The sequence below is a fragment of the Tamandua tetradactyla genome, chromosome 1, assembly GCF_023851605.1.
Source record: "Tamandua tetradactyla isolate mTamTet1 chromosome 1, mTamTet1.pri, whole genome shotgun sequence".
NCBI lineage: Eukaryota > Metazoa > Chordata > Mammalia > Pilosa > Myrmecophagidae > Tamandua > Tamandua tetradactyla.
This window is the reverse complement of record NC_135327.1, coordinates 11,485,107-11,500,376: the sequence shown is the minus strand read 5'-3', so window position 1 is coordinate 11,500,376 and position 15,270 is coordinate 11,485,107. Positions and strand designations below refer to the sequence as shown.

At 44.5% G+C, this 15,270-nt stretch overlaps 2 long non-coding RNA genes across 2 annotated transcripts in view; one reads left to right on the top strand and one right to left on the bottom strand.

Annotated features, from left to right (window-relative positions):
* The window catches only part of LOC143683491 (uncharacterized), a 38,099-nt gene extending 23,678 nt beyond the window's left edge, over positions 1-14,421 (bottom strand). Inside the window, exons 1-3 of the long non-coding RNA XR_013175475.1 lie at positions 13,992-14,421; positions 1,622-1,860; positions 906-1,046 (exon numbers count right to left, since the gene is read on the bottom strand). This is a non-coding gene — a long non-coding RNA (uncharacterized LOC143683491). The remainder of the gene's footprint in view (positions 1-905; positions 1,047-1,621; positions 1,861-13,991) is intronic.
* Positions 1,858-9,724, top strand: LOC143683486 (uncharacterized). The gene is made up of 3 exons (XR_013175460.1): positions 1,858-1,998; positions 8,734-9,079; positions 9,392-9,724. It is a non-coding gene; the product is annotated as an uncharacterized LOC143683486 (long non-coding RNA).
* Positions 14,422-15,270: the final 849 nt, after the last annotated feature.

The window sequence follows — 15,270 nt, the reverse complement described above, 5'->3', positions numbered from 1 at the left end:
GATGAATTATAGCAAAACTTTGCCATGATTGATCAGAACCCAAGCTGGTTCTCCAGAATCACCAAAGGCATTTCTCCCATCGTTTTCAGGTCCAGGACATTTTCCTGAAATGGTGCTTTCAAATAGAAGAAGTAAGACAATGGGGCAAGGGGTGGGGCTCCAGGAATACTTGGTTTATTTCCTCTTGTAAGACTAACAGGAGAAACTAATGCAAGCACTATGAGAGCAAGCTCTCATAGATACAAGATACAAGGATTTTTTGTATCCCAGTGTACACAAAAAATATGTGTCAAATAAATAAATGAATGAATAAGACATGAGCAGTGTACCGAATACAGACTCAATGGTTACCTTACTAACTCCACAACTTGAGTCTCTCTCCACAAGGTCTCAGTTCTTGATCTCAAAACAAAGTCTTCCCAAGCCCTGCTTCGGTTTTCATCTCTCTCTTCTGGTCACCACAGAGTGGAAACTATATCGTCTCCTACTCTTTACCATTTACCTCACTGACCCATACACGATCATTTTGTCCACCAAACCATGTTCATCTTAGTTCTTCTGTCTCATTAACTCTATTTCTTCCAACTAAATGCAACCCAAGAAATAGTCCTATACCTGCAGGACTGTTCACAAATCTCTTCTTGTAAGATATGTTTTCCATATCTCCTGTTGGCATACAAGAAAATCCCTTCCTGATTAGTATTATCAATCATATAAAACATTTCTTAACAAAGAGCCTTTTCCTCAGACCCATAAGGAAACAGATCATTTCCTGACAGTGACTGAGACAACCCTATAGTATGTGAAAAACTGTGCACTTCACAGCACCCCAAATCCTGAGGGTTGGCCATTCTTGTACTAACTCCTCCCTGTAGGCCCCAGCTAATGGGAACAGAAGTCAACACCTGACTCAAACCAGGTCAATCATGTCTCTGTCCCAGGGCTCTGGAATTCCAGCACACTCTGAGCAGGTCACTGGAAAAGAAGCAATCTTGAGGAGAGTTGTGATTATCCAGCTTGTGGCCTGAGTAGCCAAAAATGATGACCTGCAGAAAGAAGGTAAAAGGCACATACAACAAAGCAGAGGTGAGGGACCAGATGGAAATGCTCTCTGGGTTCCTAGAGTGCTCCAGCTCTGGTCCCAGTCCCTCTCTGAGGGATGCATTCTTGGCCTTTGTAATCCACCCTCCCACCACAACAGCTTAAGTTATTACAAGTAGCCTACCATCATTTACAATTAGGAACCCAAACAATATCTGATGAAGGAGTAGCCTGATGCTATCTGGCCCGTACTGGGACACGTGGTCCTTAATCATCATTGACTGAGAGATTCTTACATACCAGGCAACGTGCCAACCATTATACAGTTGTGAATTATATCACAACTATATTACAAATTTCAGTAAGATAAACACTGTTGCTATCATTCCTTTATTACATATGAGTCCCAGCAAAGTGAAAGTAGCATCTAAAATCATACAGTTAGCAGCTGGAAGAGCCAAATTAAGAAGCAGGTCTATCTAATTCCAGAGACCATACCCTCAACCCCTGAGCCATACCAGCTCCGTGCCTGCCCTTAGGAAAAGAGCATGGGTAGCAAAAAGGGTCTGAGAATAATTACCTGGCGTCTTGAGCCTCTGCTTTTTCTGGCCTCTGAACTCCTTCTGTGAGATGAGGTCTCTGCTCTCAGTAGCGACAGTGAAGTTCAGCATGTCAGTGTAAGGGACCCAACTGAGGAGAGGGCATCTGAGGGTAGGTAACACGGGGGGCCTGCCCAGGGCACCCCTTCAAGGTCACAGGAGCACTCACCTCCACTTGAGTTATGAGCAAACAGTGGAGAGGGGGTTGGGATTACCTCACCTGCAAGAGAGGCATTTGGTTCAAACTTGGCTGCAATCATCATCCAAGAGACAACGGATATGAGCTGTGGTCAGGTTTTGGGGTGAAAGCGTGTAACAATGTGTCATTGTCTCTGGACTTCTGCGTGAGTTAGTAGAGGTAGGTGGTTGAGAAGAAGAGGGGGGGAGGAACATGCAGGAACATTGTGACTCTCATATTTGCAGCCTCACAAAAGGAAGAAAAACTTATGGCCAAGACATCCTTATCATTTACTCATTTGAAAAACAACTTGCAAAATATATTTATAGAGAGGGTGGTACAAACATATTCAACACAGAAATCCTACCAGAATTCGGAATCAAGTTATGATTGAGCTGAGATCCATTAAAAAAAAAAAAAAGTAGGAGTTAATTTTGCAGGAAAAGTAGGAAACAAAATCGCACTTGCAAAAGCAGTGAAGGGGAAGGCACAATGGGCAGCTCTCGGAATGGAAAATCAGCATGGCTAGAGCATGGAATAGCACAAAGGAGGCAGGATCACTGGGACCCAGTCGTTAGGAAGGCAGAGGGGGTTGCCAAGGATGACACCAGATTAGCAGCTTGGGCAGCCAAGAAGATGGTGGTATCGTATACTGGGAGAAAGGACACTGGAACAATAGCAAGTGGAGAGGGTAAGGGAGCAGGATGGGGTCAATTTGGGATGTGCTAACTAGAGGTGCCTGTGAGAAAGGAATAGAGTCTAATGGCCGGAGAGTTGTAAGGATTACTTGAAATCTATGTGCAAGGAATCCGACACCTGGTATGCTCAAATGATGGTAGCAATGAGTATTGTTCCTTTTATTAAAAATCAGAGACACTGGTTCGCAAATAATATTTAGTAATGTGGGCCAAAACTCTAGTGATAATCCAAATCAAGATATCATTCAGAGTCAGAAAGGGCAATGCTAATGATTACTCTAGGAAATGGGCATAAACTTGGAGGATTCCTGGGCAAACCACTCACGGGCTCCTGGGAAAAGCAGCCCCCAAGTTGGTTGAGGAATTACAGAAGTAGCCGAGCATCCCGGGAAGTCCCTGTGACCTGTCCACAGCCCTGAGTTCAGGTCCAGCCACAGGGTATGAGAAGAACCAGTTCTTGCTTGTCTCCTGGTTCCGTACCCTGGTCCTGCCCCTCCTGCACTGGCTACTTGGAAGTAGAGTTTTCTTTGAGTAGCCAGCGAAGAAAGACTCAGAGCCAGGCGTGCTGAGAGGCAGGACAGACCAAGAGAACACCTTAGCTCACACCAGTCAAATTCCGTCTCCCTGCAAGGAGAGCAGAGGAACCATTCTGTTGTGCAACTACCCTCTCTGCTCAGCCAAGAAGGAACCAAAGCAGCATGTGGGCATGACTGTTGCATTTGCATAAGCCAGCTGTACTGGCTAAATCTAAGATTAGGTTGCTCACACCTGAAATCCACGTGCAAATAGATGACTTAGAAAAATTGGGGGGCAGTGGTGGCTCAGTGGCCGAGTTCTCGCCTGCCATGCCAGAGACCCAGGTTCATTTCCTGATAAACCTCATTGCCTATGCAAAAAAAAAATTCTAATTGCCATTTGGAGTCCAGAGCACAAGCACTGATAGACCATAACCAAGTCAAAGCTTTTGCATTATTTAAAATTGTATTTACTATTTCTCCGATTTTAAAAGAGACTGCCTATTCTTTGAGAATTTTCTCAAAAATGGATGTGAGCAAAAATAAAAAAACAGCTACAATTGCAACCTTCAGAAATAATTGCTACAGTAACATTATTTCACTTCCACTCTTATTTCTATGCAAATATTTTAAGTAAATTGGAATCATACTGAGTAATGGTTTGTATTATACCTTCTCTGTCTGACATTTTACATTTCCTCAAGTCATTAGGTAGCCCTCTATAACATAAATTTTGATGGCTGTATTTTTCCATTTTTGTGATTGTACAATATGTATTTGACCAGTCTGCTCCTAGGATATATTAAGTTGCTTCTCGTTTTCCACTATTAAAAAAAATACTGTAGTGAATAATCTTGAATAAATCTTTATTTACATGTCTGATACTTCCTTCGCACAAATTCTGAGAAGTAGAATTAATTGGTCAAAGGATATGTTCTTTTTAAGGTTTCTGATACTTCTTTACAAAATCGGGAGGTTTATACTCTCAACCTGAGAGATAAAATTTCACTTTTTCCTCCACACCTGGCCAGAGCTGGGTATTATCATTCTTTTTAACATCTGTCAGTTTTATGGTTGAAATAGTATCTTCTTGTTTAATTTAGATGTTTGCTACCATTGCAATAATTATTTAAATTATTTTCAAAAAAACTATGGCCAGGCACTGTCTGTCTGGATATTTTGAAATGTTCACAGTAACTCTCTGGAATTTTGACTCTTCGTGTCAAACCAGTGACTACAACTCGATAGCATTTCCCTATTGTATCTCCACCAGCCGAGGTCACACTCCCACGTGCAGATTTTTTAAATGGGCTCCTAGAGCCGGGTTGTAGCAATGAGGTTTACCAGATGATCGGTTTCCTCCATTCCCACTAGATGGACAATGAGTGTTTCTATTCCCACTATGCAATAGAAATAATTGCAACTGAAGGAGTGAATTATTTGTCTTGTTTCTAGAACCCAGAATGAAGACTTTCACCTTTTTTTCATGTGCAATGAATGTTTGTTGCTATGAATGAGGCAACCTGCTGATTTAGGGCGAGCCAGGGGGCAGAGAGGAGAGTGTCAAATGCTGCAGACACACAGAACCTATGTGAAAAACCTACATCAGAAACTCAGGCTTTAAAGGAAAGTCAAAGACAATACAAATGATTCCAATATAAGACAATAAAATGAGCATTAATGAGAAGTATCAGCCAAATGCCCCCTAAGTCAGAGAAAAGAATGTCAGGTTCTGCCTGGGGGACCCAGGAGGGTGGCAATATTTGACTTAGGCATGAGTGATGAGACCAAAAAGTGGATCAGGAGGGAAGGGTATTCCAGGCAGAGGAAGCAGACTAATCAAGGCCTGAACTCAGATGGATACACAGGTTTCTTGAGCAGGTCGGCTGGAAATCGAAAAGTCTTAGTTAAGATAAAGAATACAAATTATGAATAATGCAAAATTAGGTGCCATGCTGAAAAAAAAAAATCCAGACACAAAAGAGTACTGCTTGATTTTCATGCACTGAAGTTCTAAAACAATCAAAACTTGTCTACAGTGAGAGAAAACAGATTAATGATTGCCTGGGGTTGGAGTGCGCTGGGAGGTTGACTGCAAAGGGCAAGAGGGAACATTCCAGAGCGACAGGAATGTTCTATACCTCAATTAGAGTGGTGGCTACACAGGTGGATACATTTGCCAAAATTCATCAAACGCCCACTTGGCATTGGGCATATCTTAAAACTTGTACCTCAATAAAAGTTGATTTTTAAAAACAAATTAAAATTAAAGTACAAAGAGGAATATCCACTTAGAATGAGAAAAGAAATCACAAGTAAGCACAAATTTTTAAAACACCACAAAACCCAGAAGAAAAACAGTAATCGGGTACATTAGTTTACTGCCTGACCTAACCCTGCAGTGCTTTTCTCCCTACAGTTTTTGGTGTCATCCTCTGTCTCTTCATGTGTCCGTAACATCATAACAATTTTTGATATTGCATCGGTTGATCAAAATTTAGTCTTTTTTGCTAATAATTTTGAAAAATTCTCTCAGCTTCACAAATTTCTGTTGATGTTCTCTATATGTTTAGGATTGTTATGAAACTTGGCAAATCCTCTAGGAAGTTTCTTCCATCTTCAAGCTGGAAGATTTGGAAGCATGTCCCACAGTTTACCTTCTGGTTCAGTGCATTTCAAACGGTTTGACTCCTCGAGCTCCCTCATGCTTTGGGCACCGCAGGACACATTCCTGTTGAGACACAGCTCCTGGGACTCCGACACGTCGCAGCTCCCCGGTGAGCCGCCGCAGTAGGGGTAGGAGTTTCCGTGGAAGCAATTTCTACACTTTCAGAATGACTGGCAGCAACTTAAGTATATATGGAAGCAACTGCAAATCCCCAAAACATAGTCTACAAGGCCCAAATTAAATGCATCCTCAACTGAACTTCCTCTTAGCTGGGTTCCCCAAATCCCTGGGCCCACCCGTCAGTACTGAGGAGACAGAGGGCTAAGCAGAGATGTCAGCAAGGAACAAGACACTAGCCTTGACTTTTCTCAGTGAAAAGCTCTTACTTGTTCCAACTTTGCAGAAACCTATGACCTTGGGGACACACTGCTAGGACTCCTAGCAAGGACCATGAGGCTGGAACTTCAGAAGCTGCACAGGGACGCTGTCTCAGGGAAGCGGTGGCAGTAGATAATTTTGGAAAAGTGGTTAGGTCTAAGACTACAGAGGGTTCCACAATCAGGTGATAAAATTTAGCCTTTATCCTCTAGGCAGAAGGGAGCTGGGAAAGCTTTTCCCGTTATGAAGAAAACATCACTATTTAGTTTTAGGGGATAACTGGCAATGATGGAATAAAGCTGTCTGAGTTTTTTTGTTTGTTATAGTTTATTCCTTTAACTCACAGCATTTCTTGTGGGATTTCTGGGGGAAAAAATTGCATCTTTTTTTTTTAATGCAAGTTCTTTAGATTGAGAAAACTGTGTCAAAGATATTGGTAATTCTTTGTAGAACAAAAATATCCCCCCTGATGCCACTACATTGACATATTTAAGTCAGTATAATGGTTAAGAACATTGACTGTGAAGGAAGATTCCCTAGTTCAAAGTTTGGCTTCATTGCTTCCTAACTATGCAACCTTACGTAAATTGCTTTAGCTCTCTGACCCTCAGTTTCCTCATCTGTAAAACAGGAAAAATAAGAGAACCTAGTGCAATCATCATTAGGGAAAAATAAACTCATGCACTTCAAGCGCACATGGCAGTCCCCGACTCAATCAAGTAAGCAATGGTGAACAACTGGTCCCTTTCCTAAGCAGATGTTTTGTTTCATCAAATCCCGAACTCTGTTATGTCCCTGTCATGGGTCTTTATCTTTATGTCGGTCATTACAATATTCAGAGCCAGGACAAACCTCCAAATTGATGCAGGAAGTCAAATGTATTGCAGCCCCTTTTCTGAGAGAAATTGAGTAGCAGGGAAGTGGGGTGGCAGGAAGAAAAGTCACTCAGAAAGGTAGGGGAGGCAGTCAAGACAAACTGAGTCAATCATGACTCTAGGTTTCAAATGATGAAAGCTCAACTCAAATAAAATTAAGAACAAAGAGTCAATATTGGCTCCCATTAACTGAGAGAGATGGGAGAAAGAGGCCAGCAGGCATGGCTGGATCCAGGAGATCAAATCATATTGGCCAGAGCCTGCTTTTCTCTCAGCACTATTTCCTGCTATGTGTTTCAATATTTGTTCCTCTGGCTATCATGATGCAAGGGATAAGGGTAGCTCCCCAGAAAACTGCAGGTTTAGATTAATGCTATTTAACAAACCTAGAGAAAAGAGAGAGGATCCCTATGTAAAACTAGGGTAAGAGCTGTGTCTTGGGCAGCATGGCCAGGGACCGTAGGATTCTCTCCTTGGTGGCCCATCAGAACCTCTCTCCAAAGAGAGTACAAGGGGGGTCATGTTCTCTGTAGGAGGGGTGAAGGGATACAGAAGACAGAGACAGCCTCCGCTACCCCACAAGGCTCATGATACAGAGGCCAGCCATGGGGTCTTCAAGCACACACACCCCCCTCCAAAACCACAATTCCCTATTCTGCGTAGGCACTTTCTGCATCCCCGGGACCGTGGGAGACTGTCACCCATGCGTTCTCCGCGGCAAGCTGCCACCTGCTCCCTCCCCGGAGCCACCTGGCTCCGAGTCCCAGGCTGCGGCTGTGGGCCCCGAGTCAGGCGCTGGGCGTTCTCAGCCCAGGAGGTGCTGAGTCAAAGGGCCGCGGGCCGGGGCAGCCCAGGCCTGCTGCTCCCTCCCGGGCGGCGCTGAACCCTCCCGAGGCCGTGCCCGGCTGCCGAGCGCACCTACTAATTGGTGATGGCGAAACATTCAGGGGAAGTCCAGGTGCCAAATGCCTCTCCTAGAGGTGCATTAAAAGCATTTGGCAACTGAGCAACCCCAAGGTAGGCGTCCCTGGGGAGCTGGTCAGGGGAGGCCTCGCTGGATCCACTCCCCTCTCCAGCCATTGCTCCCCCCCCCACCAGTCCACCCCTTTCCACCCGCAGCATCCGAGGCAATTTCCTTCACTTCTATGAGCCTTGAGGTCTTCGTTGGTCAAGCAGGAATTATAAATTTGAGCTGGAATAATGAGAAAATGCTAGAAGTCTATTTGGGTTTTTTTTTTTTTTTCATTTTCCTTAAGTCAGTTTGAGTGAATTATACTTTTCTTAAAAATTATCCCCTTCAAAAAGATTTCTGATCTTTTGATAAAAAAGTTGTTCACACGTTCTTTGAAATTTGTAGTGTCTGCCATACAGGCGGTCAGCCTCTCCTTTTCGTTCCTTGCTTTTTCAGAGAATCAGCTTTTGGTTTGTTGATCCTCTTTGTAAATGTCTTACGATTATTTTATTAACTACTGCTCTTATTTTAATATGTGCTTCCTCCCTAAACCTGTTTTGGATTTAATCTACTATTCTTTTCCTATTTTCTTGAGCTCATTATAAGCATTTAAGGCTATAAATAGCCCCATAAGTGCAACTCTAAGTCCACTCCACAGGTTTTGATGTGCAGAATTTTCTTTACCATTAGTTAAAAATCTTTTCAACAGTGCATACTTTCTGATTTCTTGTTTGAGCCATGTGTCATTTAGAAATGGGTTTTTAATTTTCGGAAATACTTTGTATTTTAAGCTGTCTCACTTACCATTTTATTCCCACTGTTTATACAGCACAGTGCCTGGCAAAGGTAGCAAAACATCAAAAATTGTTGGAAGGCAAGAAAGAAAAGAGAGAAAAGAAGAGAGGAAGAGACTGTCTAAAAACTAGAGTGATCTTGACTGGTTTGACCAGAAATTCAACCAGCAGAGTTCTGCTGCCAGGACAAATGTTTGGATGGTCAGGGGGGTAAGTAGAAGAGAGCAGCGCCTGCCCCCAGCTCCAATCCTGAAAGTCTGCAGAGAACTTCATGATCACCGACCTGAGCCGGAGTCCCAGCTCTCCCAGCCCATCAGAGGTAGCAGCAGAGTAAAGCAGTGACCTGAATGATCGGAGCCCAATCTGGGGAGATGTCAGCAGGTGAGGTGGTAGGCAACTTGCCTGCTTTCTGGAGAGGGCCCTGCCTTCCTTCTGTATCTCCTCCTTATGCCTTAAGAAAGCCCAACATCCGTGTAATCAAACACACTTGTCAACCTCACTTCCTGGCAGTAGAATCATGGCAGAGGCCAATGCTTGGCCAGGTGACTCACACACCACGAGGACCACCCGACACTAAGCTCCGTCCCATAGGGTCAGTGCTCCCAGGAACCCTTAATCCCTGAGCTAATCAACTGCCTTTGTGGTCGCAGATCCATTCTGCACTCTTTCCCTGATCCTTTGATTTCCCCATAGGATCAACCCGTGGGAAGCACTCAAGTTAGATTGGAAAAGAGACCCCAGGGCATGCCTACCCCCTTCTCCGTGGTGTCTCGGACAGTGATTATAACTCTTCCATGGCGTCTCCTCTCACTGGGACATAGACCACCAAGGCATTAGCTCCTGCTGCTGGCCGGGGATCTCAGCATCTGGTAACCACACCTTCTCCCATTGTTCCTCCCGCTCAAGGAGTGGAAGCAGCTACCTGTTCTTACTAAGATCTGAGTTGCTCTGAGCTACTTCAGTCACCTGTGTGACTAATATGCTGAATTAAAATCCGTCTGTTTAAAAGACCTAGAGAAATTCTCAATTTCCTGGCTGAGATTTGACTAATGCAAACCCACTTTATAGATGAACACAGCAATGAAGTTCAAAGAAGCTAGGGAGGAAGATATGGACATACCAGTGAAAACTACCAAGCCTGGGGTTCAGCCCTACTCTCACCCTGCCAGCTGTGAGATCTTTTGAACCTCAGTTCTCCATTTGCAAATGGGATGATGGTAACATCTGTCACATAGGGCTGCTGTGAAGATGAAATCAGCTAATATTTCTAATATTTCAACTAAGCAGAAAGCTTGGCATATATTCACATAGCTAAAAAGTAGCAGGATTGGGATTCAAATTCCCTATTGCTCTACCAAGTAGCCTGAATCAAGTTGCCCATGAGTTGGTTTCCCATTGAGGGACTTCCCGGCCCAACCTTGTGGGGTAGACCCTCTCCTCACATAACTTCTCATAGGAACCCCCTCCTTCCTTCCCCCACTGGCCTACCAAATAGACCTGACCTTCCCCCTTCACCACCAGATGATGAGAAGTAGCTCTCAAGCTGGTTTTCTCTCCCAAGTTCCCATAAGGATCCAGACCCCAGGCATGTCTGCAGATTGTAACCCAGTCTCCCTGGACCCCGGCAGTCAGACAACCCAACACACGGCCCAAGGGCCCCATGTAAAGGAGCCTCCCACACCACCCCAGAGGTGGGTGAATTAAAGGCATTCCTGCCCGTCTGGAGATGTCTCTCCTCAACCTCAGCCCCAGAGAACCAGCTCTCCAATTCCCCTGTTAGGGCTGGCCTGACTCCTCTCCATGGATGAAGTGGCTGTGAGTGTGGAATCTTGAATCTTGCCCTGGCTTCATTTGAATCAGACTCTTAGGGCCCAAGGACTCCAAGTTTGATCCTTAATGAGTCTGGGTCTCTACTTCCCTCAGTGTGCGGAGACCCATCAGTGCTGAATCTCCTACCATTCATCATTGGTTCCAGGAATGAGTGTCTGGGATCCACCAAAGAGTTGGACCCAAGAAGGGAGTGTTTTGCGGCTGCAATGACTTGGCCATCTACAGCCAAGGAGTAGTTGTTCCTCAAACCCCCATCTAGAGCCTCCCAGATGGTTTTCTCCCATGGGCAAATCCAGATCCCAAGAAGCAAGATGTGCATCTATGCATATGGTCCCTGATAAGGTCATTCATTCATCAAACCCTCCATACCTTCCTCCAACATGTGCCCTATAGACAAAAGAAATACTGCCCAATTCCACGTAGGTTCTATACATGCAGAGTAGACTCTAATTCATTCTTCTATGAGCTGAATAGTTTTCATTACTTCATTGCATGTTTTAAATTATTCTAAAAACCACACCCTCTTAAGCAATACAGGAATGCTATTAGAAATCTAATAGCCTTCCTTAATTTTCAGAGGTATATCTAGATGTTAATAGCCAGATATAAGATATAGTCTTGTATACTTTTTTACTATATTTATAAAACATATTTAGGGCTTGAAGTTTGAGGAACAGGGTTAGTTTTGTTTTGATTTTTTGCTTTTGATTATGTTTTACAAAATGAGATCAGACTATATAAATTACTTGGCAATTTGTTTTTCTCTATCAGTAAATCATAGGTAACACTCCAGATTAATCCATTTAGATCTGATTTCTTCCAACAGCTAAATCACATACAATGTTACAATGTGTTCAACTCTTTCCTATTAATGAGTGAGAAATATACTTTCTCTGCATTAACCCATTGATATTGGGTGGTTATTTGTTTTAGCAGCTAGCATTACTCTAATCTAGCAGCTCTCATCTGTGGTCCCTGGACAAGCAGCATCAGCATTACCTGGGAACATTTTAAAATGCAATACTTGACCCAATCCCAGACCTACAAAATCAGATACTCAAGGGGGTAGGGCTTGGTGAGCTGTGTTTTAACAAGCCTTACAGGTGATTCTCACACAGGCTCAAGTTTGAGAACCACTACCTAACTTACACCATGTCATTTTCAACCCCTGAGAACCGTATTTGTTCTCTGCAAACAATTACAGTAATTGTAGCTGGGTGCTAATTTATTTGCCAAAAAGTGTGTTTTCAGTCTGTAAAGGTCCAAGGAGTTTCTAGATATGCAAAGGTTAATGGAGTGTTAAAGCAACCCACCAGCCATCAATTAATTATTCACTTAATTTACTCATTCATTCACCTGTTCAAGATTATTAGGTTCATAGTCACAAACATACAGCAAACATAGGACCCTAACATGTCTAGAAAAATGTCACAAATAACTTCCCTCCAATAGCCTAGGTACCTGATATCATTCTTTCCTAGGTGCAAAGAGGCTGAGATTGGTGAATTCTATTTGCAAAACACCAGCAATCTGGATGCACAGACATGACAGTGATGAGAGTGCAGGGTGCAGGGACTGTGGAGGCAGAGAGAACTAGGCTTGAATCCTAGATCCACCACTCCTCAGCCCTCTCTGAGCCTCAGATTGTGCATCTATAAAACTGTGGGGATAATCAAACCCACCTCCAGGGCTGCTGATCCAGAAAGTACTTGGTAAGTCCCCAAGAGAAGTGTGCTGGTCAGCCCAGGGCCTGGCACCTCTCTGTGACTGTCAGGAGACTGAATAAATGAGGAAGGAATTAATGAATTCTACCCCCAAGAATGCCATTTTACTCTGCTGCCTTCATTTCAAGATTTAGAGCTTGGGTCAGCTCAAACCCTGCTGCACTGGGTGAGAGGCCCCTGGGAGAGGCTAGGGAGTGAAGAAGACAGTGGGGTAGGACAGGAAGCAACCTGAAAGGTCCTGAACTTCCTCTCCATTCAGGGGCTAAGACTGAAATGGTGTATCATTTACGACAGTGGGCCTCAAACTTCAGCATGCACCAGAACCACCCAGAGTGCTTGTTAAAACATAGATGGCTGGACCCCAACCCCAGAGTTCTCTGATTAAGTGGATCTAGGGCGAGGCCTGAGGATTTGCATTTCTAACACATTCCCAGGGGATGCTGATGCTACTGGCCCAGGGGCCACACTTTGGAAACCACTGGATTAGGGTAATGCCAGATGCTGTAACAAACAGCAAAATGCCAGTGACTTATCACAGTGAATGTTAATTTCCCACTCAGGTGACTGACCAAGGCAGATGCTCCTGGCTGGTGAGAGTAGGGACTCTGCTCCATGCAGTCATCTGGAGATCCAGTCTGGAGGAGACCCTGTCATATCCAACATGTGGCTCCCAATATCACAATGAGTGTTGACATCCCCTTGATAGATGAAGAAAAACTGGAGATGCCACATCCTCTTCTTAGGCTACGTGGCCAGAAAGCAGTGCCCATTGCTTCCAATCCAATGCCATAGGCAAGGACTTATTCCTTGTTCCTATCTTATGCAAATAATCTGGGAAATAGTGTCCTTTAATAAAAAGATGCTTCTCTGTAGGAAGCCATTTCTTCCTATACTATGCAAGGGACAGCACTAATCTCTGGTGATCAGCCAGCTGCCTCTGACATGCAAGTCTTTTCCACATCTCTGACCCTGGAGACTGGTCACCAGTAAGTGAGAGGTAGCCCAGCCACAGCCCTAAGCTGAATTCCTAGATCTGAAAATCTACTGCCAGCAGAGTATACTGTGGGGAGAACTGGGAGAGGGGAGCAGAGTCTATGAAGAGATGGGTCCCTGGGCCCTGCCCCCTTCTTAGGCCCTTTCTCAATGACAAAAGTATAAGCTCACCAACATCTCTACTTCCTGCCATCTCCACAGAGGGTGGAGTATGATGCACTAGATGGGAAAGCCATAACTTACCACTTGTGTGACTTTGGCCTCTCTGTTCTTGGTTTTAATTGAGCGTCTAGTATATACCAGGCCGAAGCAACCCCCACAAATCCCAGTCACTTCCAAGATGGACTTATTGTTCCCTGTCTCACTATGTGTTAGAATCACTTGACAAACTTCAAAAACACATAAACAAAAATTCTTGTTTAGAAAGATTATAGATACTCTAAAATTCTAAGCCATCTGAGGCTCACCTTCAGGCCTAGAACACATTCTATGCAATTAAAAGGAGAATAGGTATTGCAAGACAAAATATCATGGATTTGGGGGCGCTATGATGGATTGGTACTGAGTTAATTTTGCTAAACTGGAATGTCATCGTCCAGAATTCCCTTCTCTTCTGAGTTGTGAGTCAGCACAGGCCACAAGAGATACATTGCATGAGATATGGAAGGTGGACATGAAATAGCAGTGTCCAGATTCTTTCTACACCCAGAAATTCGAGGCAGCCCATCGCTGGTCTCCAGACTCACCTGGTTGGCCTGGGGTGCACTGGGACCACAGCTCCTCCTGCTCCTGCCAGGTCTCCTTCTCCAGCTTCTTCATCCCTGGACCAGGGGATGGGCTGAGTTTCGTGACAAAGGTCATCTGCTTCTCCAGCCGGTCAGTCCCATCGTCGACGTTTGTGTCTTGGTGGGGAGAAGAGACCAATGTAGAATCAACTCATTCTCACGTGTTCCAGCTCAGATTCTGGGCCATCCAGTAGCTTTCCTTCCCAACTGCTTTCCCTGGTGACTGCAAGCCCAGACACAAACAACGGCCTCCTGTAGACTGTTTAACCAGCTCCCACGGTGGCATAGGACCAAATCTTCATAATAAGGCCCTCATTTTATAACTTTCGTAGTTTTGCTACTTGGTCAAATCTTGTCGATACAGGCATTTTTCTTTTAGCGTTCTCTTTTAATTTTCACAACAACCCCGTGAGCTGTGTCTTCCTAGTCCCATTTTAGAGATCGGTGCAGTGAGGATCAGAGAGGTGAAGCCGCTTGTCCAGGATCCAGCAGCTATGAGGAGCGGGGCCGACTGGGATTTGAACCCAGGCGTTGCAAATTCCGACGTGTTCCTAATCATTATGGTATTTTGTGGGGCCCTGGAGAAGAAAACTGGGGCCCAGGGGACGGCCAACTCAACACCAGGCTCTCCCCAGTGTCTGTGCCAGCATCTGTCCCCCACTCCCCAGGCTCACCCACTGCTTCAGGGGGAAGGGCCTTCCTTGGGGAGTCTGCTCTCTGCAGGGGGAGGGTGGTTGACCGTCTTCCCTCCCCCTTTGTGCCTCCGGCTCTGGGCCAGAGGTTCCCTATAGGCTAATTATCACAAATCAATAGCAGAAGGACAAAATGTTTTCTTGGAAAAATTCTAAATCTCATTCAAAGCCCAGGAGAGAACCTCCCTCGGCACTGTTCTGCTTTCATGTAAAGACAGGTATAAACGGGAAAGATGGTGGTGCTGAGGGGAGATGGTCCCCTTTGGGGTGGAGAGGCCACCTGTGAGAGAGGCAGAGAGAGACAGGCAGGGAAGAGGAAACCGATTAAAATAGAGAAAATGGCAGAGAAAGGACAAAAGGGAAAGGAGCAAAAACAGCAAGAGAAAAGTAACAAAGTCAGAAGGAGAGAAAAAGAGAGAGACATAGAACGAGACAACAAACAATCATCAGAGGCAGAAAAAAATAGTAACAGAAAAAGAAATAGAGATATAATGAGAGAAGTAGGTATAGAGGAAGTAAGAAAAAAATAGAGGAAGGCTAGCAAAATT